Source organism: Oncorhynchus keta, unplaced genomic scaffold (genome assembly GCF_023373465.1).
Source record: "Oncorhynchus keta strain PuntledgeMale-10-30-2019 unplaced genomic scaffold, Oket_V2 Un_contig_1254_pilon_pilon, whole genome shotgun sequence".
In the NCBI taxonomy this organism is placed as follows: Eukaryota; Metazoa; Chordata; class Actinopteri; order Salmoniformes; family Salmonidae; genus Oncorhynchus; species Oncorhynchus keta.
The window spans coordinates 313,433-319,432 of record NW_026277910.1 but is presented as its reverse complement, the minus strand read 5'-3'; the positions used below and the strand labels follow the sequence as shown (position 1 = coordinate 319,432).

General features: G+C 41.4%; 1 long non-coding RNA gene across 6 annotated transcripts; it reads left to right on the top strand.

Annotated features, from left to right (window-relative positions):
* The first annotated feature begins 259 nt into the window (after nt 1–259).
* LOC127917980 (uncharacterized) lies at nt 260–4,767 on the top strand. Of its 6 annotated transcripts, none has more exons than XR_008098185.1 (3): nt 260–323; nt 427–724; nt 918–4,767. It is a non-coding gene; the product is annotated as an uncharacterized LOC127917980 (long non-coding RNA). The 6 variants fall into 6 exon arrangements; XR_008098190.1 differs by having other exon boundaries at nt 288–323; nt 427–484; nt 948–4,767; XR_008098186.1 differs by lacking the exon at nt 260–323 and having other exon boundaries at nt 359–724; nt 918–1,022; nt 1,068–4,767.
* The last annotated feature ends 1,233 nt before the right edge of the window (nt 4,768–6,000 follow it).

Below are 6,000 nucleotides of genomic sequence, written 5' to 3'. Positions count from 1 at the left end.
AGCACTGGAGATACTGTGGGATTAGATACTGTGGGACTAGATACCATGGGACTAGATACCATGGGACTATATACTGTGGGAATAGATACCATTGGACTAGGTACTGTGGGACTATATACTGTGGGAATAGATACCATTGGACTAGGTACTGTGGGACTAGATACTGTGGGACTATATACTGTGGGACTAGATACTGTGGGACTAGATACTGTGGGTCTAGATACTGTGGGACTAGGTACTGTTGGACTAGATACTGTGGGACTAGATACTGTTGGACTAGGTACTGTGGGACTAGATACTGTGGGACGTTACCATGGGACTAGGTACTGTGGGACATTACCATGAGACTAGGTACTGTGGGACTAGGTACTGTGGGACTAGGTACTGTGGGATTAGATACTGTTGGACTCATTACCATGGGACTAGGTACTGTGGGACATTACCATGGGACTAGGTACTGTGGGACCAGATGCTGTGGGACTAGGTACTGTGGGACCAGATACTGTGGGACCAGATACTGTGGGACCGGATGCTGTGGGACTAGATACTCTGGGACCAGATGCTGTGGGACTAGATACTGTTGGACTCATTACCATGGGACTAGGTACTGTGGGACCAGATGCTGTGGGACCAGATACTCTGGGACCAGATGCTGTGGGACTAGGTACTGTGGGACCAGATGCTGTGGGACTAGGTACTGTGGGACCAGATGCTGTGGGACTAGGTACTGTGGGACCAGATACTGTGGGACCAGATGCTGTGGGACTAGATACTGTGGGACCAGATGCTGTGGGACCAGATGCTGTGGGACTAGATACTCTGGGACCAGATGCTGTGGGACTAGATACTGTGGGACCAGATACTGGGACCAGATGCTGTGGGACTAGATACTCTGGGACCAGATGCTGTGGGACTAGGTACTGTGGGACCAGATGCTGTGGGACTAGGTACTGTGGGACCAGATACTGTGGGACCAGATGCTGTGGGACTAGATACTGTGGGACCAGATGCTGTGGGACTAGGTACTGTGGGACCAGATGCTGTGGGACTAGATACTGTGGGACCAGATGCTGTGGGACTAGATACTGTGGGACCAGATACTGTGGGACCAGATGCTGTGGGACTAGGTACTGTGGGACCAGATGCTGTGGGACTAGGTACTGTGGGACCAGATACTGTAGGACCAGATGCTGTGGGACTAGATACTGTGGGACCAGATGCTGTGGGACCAGATGCTGTGGGACTAGATACTCTGGGACCAGATGCTGTGGGACTAGATACTGTGGGACCAGATACTGTGGGACTAGGTACTGTGGGACCAGATACTGTGGGACCAGATGCTGTGGGACTAGATACTCTGGGACCAGATGCTGTGGGACTAGATACTGTGGGACCAGATACTGTGGGACCAGATGCTGTGGGACTAGATACTCTGGGACCAGATGCTGTGGGACTTAGGTACTGTGGGACGTTACCATGGGACTAGATACTGTGGGACCAGATACTGTGGGACTAGGTACTGCGGAACTAGGTACTGCGGAACTTACTGCTGGTTGGGGAACATTTTGATTGAAACCACAATATTAACGCTCTTATGAGTGTACATGCATTTTTGTATATTATATATCAGTGTAGGCTGCTGAGGGGAGGACGGCTCATAATAATGGCTGGATCGGAGCAAATGGAATGGCATGCAACCATGTGTTTGATGTTTTTGATACCATTCAACTCATCCCATTCCAGCCATTATATATATATATATATATATATATATATATATATATACACACTTCATGACCAAAAGTTTGTGGACACCTACTCGTCTCAGCTCATTCTAAAATCATGGGTATTAATATGAAGTTGTTCCCCCTTAGCTGCTTTAACAGTTTCCGCTTTCCACAAGATGTCGCAACGTTTCTGTGGGACTAAAAGCATTAGTTAGGTCGGCATTGATGTGCGGGCAGTGATGTTGGGCGATTAGGCCTGGCTCGCAGTCTGCGTTCCAATTCATCCAAAAAGTGTACGATTGGTTTGAGGTCAGGGCTCTGTATAGGCTAGTCAGGTGCTTCCACAACGATCTCAACAAACCATGTCTGTATGGACCTAACTTTGTCCACGGGAACATTATCATACTGAAACAGGAATGGACCTTGCCCAAACTGTTGCCACAAAATTGGAAGCACAGAATAGTCTAGAATATCATTGTATGCTGTAGCGTTAACATTTTCCTTCACTGGAACTAAGGGGCCTAGCCCGAACCATGGAATAAAGACCCAGACCATAATTCCTCCTCCACTAAACTTTACAGTTGGCACTATGCATTCGGGCAAGTAGCGTTCTCCTGGCATCCGCCAAACCCAGATACGTCTGTCGGACTACCAGATGGTGAAGCATGATTCTTCACTCCAGAGAATGCGTTTCAACTGCTTCAGAGTCCAATGGAGGCGAGCTTTACACCATTTCAGCCGATGCTTGGAAATGCGCATTGTGATCTTAGGCTTGTGTGAATGGCTTGAGCCATTGTTGCTCCAAGATTTTCCCACTTCACAACAATAGCATTTACAGTTGGGTAGCTCTAGCAGGGCAGAAATTTGACGAACTATCTTGTTGGAAAGGTGGCATCCTATGACGGTGCCACGTTGAAAGTCACTGAGTTCTTCAGTAAGGCCCATTCTACTGTTAGTGTTTGTCTATGGAGATTGCATGGCTGTGTGCTTGATTTTATACACCTGTCAGCAAAGGGTGTGGCTGAAATAACCGAATCCATTAATTTGAAGGGGTGTCCACATACTTTAGTATATATATATACAGTACCAGTCAAAAGTTTGGACACACCTACTCATTCAAGGGTTTTTCTTTATTTTTTTTATTATTTCCTACATTGTAGAATAATAGTGAAGACATTAAAACGACAAAATAACACACATGGAATCATGTACTAACCAAAAAAGTGTTAAACCAACCCAAATATATTTTATATTTTAGAAGCTCCAAAGTTGCCACCCTTTGCCTTGATGACAGCTTTGCACACTCTTGGCATTCTCTCAACAAGTTTCACCTGTCATTATTTTACAACAGTCTTGAAGGAGTTCCCACATATGCTGAGCACTTGTTGGCTGCTTTTTATTCACTCTGCGGTCCAACTCATCACAAACCATCTCAATTGGGTTGAGGTCAGGTGATTGTGGAGGCCATTTACTCTGATGCAGCACTCCATCACTCTCATCCTCAGTCAAATAGCCCTTACACTGCCAGATGTGTTGGGTATTTGTGTCTTGTTGAAAAACAAATGATTGTCCAACTAAGCACAAACCAGATGGGATGGCGTATCGCTGCAGAATGTTGTGGTAGCCATGCTGGATAAGTGTGCCTTGAATTCTAAATACATCACTGACATTGGCACCAGCAAAGCACCCCCACACAATCACACCTCCTCCTCCATGCTTCACGGTGGAAACTACACATGCGGAGATCATCCGTTCACCTACTCTACGTCTCTCAAAGACAGAGTTTGGAACCAAAAATCTAAGTTTTGATGTCTTCACTATTATTCTACAATGTAGTAATTATTATTCTACGAAATAGTAAAAATAATGAAAAACCCTTGAATGAGTAGGTGTGTCCAAACTTTTGAGTGGTAGTGTATATATGTGTATATGTGTATACGTGTGTATTTTTTGTAAATGATACATATTAGATTGTAACTATTTAAAAGATGTACAGATTCTTCTTCTAGACCCATATAGGTTATTATTTTATCTAATGATGTTTTTTTTGTTCTTACCTCTACCTGGCTATAAATGACATGTCATGGAGTCAGATCAGACGGTGAAAAATATACCAGCACAGCTTGACGTTCTCTTTATAAACATGACTTTTGTAATTTCACCTCCTCGTTGTACAGTGACATCCCACTGGGCACAAACTGGTTGAATAACTTTGTTTTCACTTTGAAAACTGATCAGGCATCAATGTACCAGCACAGATTGATGTTCTCCTTTAAAACACAGATTGATGTTCTCCTTTAAACACAGATTGATGTTCTCCTTTAAAACACAGATTGATGTTCTCCTTTAAACACAGATTAATGTTCTCCTTTAAACACAGATTGATGTTCTCCTTTAAAACACAGATTGATGTTCTCCTTTAAAACACAGATTAATGTTCTCCTTTAAACACAGATTGATGTTCTCCTTTAAAACACAGATTGATGTTCTCCTTTAAAACACAGATTGATGTTCTCCTTTAAAACACAGATTGATGTTCTCCTTTAAACACAGATTGATGTTCTCTTTTAAAACACAGATTGATGTTCTCTTTTAAAACACAGATTAATGTTCTCCTTTAAAACACAGATTAATGTTCTCCTTTAAAACACAGATTGATGTTCTCCTTTAAAACACAGATTGATGTTCTCCTTTAAAACACAGATTGATGTTCTCCTTTAAAACACAGATTGATGTTCTCCTTTAAAACACAGATTGATGTTCTCCTTTAAAACACAGATTGATGTTCTCCTTTAAAACACAGATTGATGTTCTCCTTTAAAACACAGATTGATGTTCTCCTTTAAAACACAGATTGATGTTCTCCTTTAAAACACAGATTGATGTTCTCCTTTAAAACACAGATTGATGTTCTCCTTTAAAACACAGATTGATGTTCTCCTTTAAAACACAGATTGATGTTCTCCTTTAAAACACAGATTGATGTTCTCCTTTAAAACACAGATTGATGTTCTCCTTTAAAAACAGATTGATGTTCTCCTTTAAACATTGATGTTCATGGTCCTTTAAAACACAGATTGATGTTCTCCTTTAAAACACAGATTGATGTTCTCCTTTAAAACACAGATTGATGTTCTCCTTTAAACACAGATTGATGTTCTCCTTTAAAACACAGATTGATGTTCTCCTTTAAAACACAGATTGATGTTCTCCTTTAAAACACAGATTGATGTTCTCCTTTAAAACACAGATTGATGTTCTCCTTTAAAACACAGATTGATGTTCTCCTTTAAAACACAGATTGATGTTCTCCTTTAAAACATGCCACAATGTAAAGGAATTCCTGGAATTGTATCATTTTCTTCACCTACCTTTTCAACTAAATCCAATGACATGGTGAAATACAACTCAATCAAAATGTAAATATAAACTAGATGTTGAACTGATGACTGTGCCCAGTGGGTTGTCATGGTGAATCATATCAAACAGATCAAGAATAGCATTAGGGTTTTCTTGAGGAAAACATCATGGAACAGTAAATATATCAGATTGTATCATCAGCTCTCAGGTTTCAATATGACATCATGACCATGTGTAACTGCAGCATAATAATGATAAAAACATATAATATCCTCTTATAGTTTGTCTTCACTTTTCACATGCATCATCAAACTCCTCTGTGATCATCAATAAACTTAATGTGATCATATTGTATCTGGAGAGTCCCTGCTCATTGAAAATGTTGAAAAACAGTATGTGTTTAACTCACTGAATGGGCTTTTACAACTGTTGACATTTCTTTAGAAAGATGGGAATGTCATTTTAAATGTGTTTGTGTAACAGTATAACTTTAGACCGTCCCCTCGCCCATACCTGGGCGCGAACCAGGGACCTTCTGCACACATCAACAACAGTCACACTCGAAGCATCGTTACCCATCGCTCCACAAGCAAGGGGAACTACTACTTCAAGGTCTCAGAGCAAGTGACGTCACCGATTGAAACGCTATTTAGCGCACACCGCTAACTAAGCTAGCCGTTTCACATCCGTTACATTTGCCCCTTGCAATATGAATGCAATATGTCTGCTATATGACTGCTATATGACTGCTATATTACTGCTATATGACTGCTATATGACTTCAATGTGACTGTTATATGACTGCTATATGACCTCTATATTACTGCTATATGACTGCTATATGACCTCTATATTACTGCTATATGACTGCTATATGACTGTTATATGACTGTTATATGACTGCTATATGACT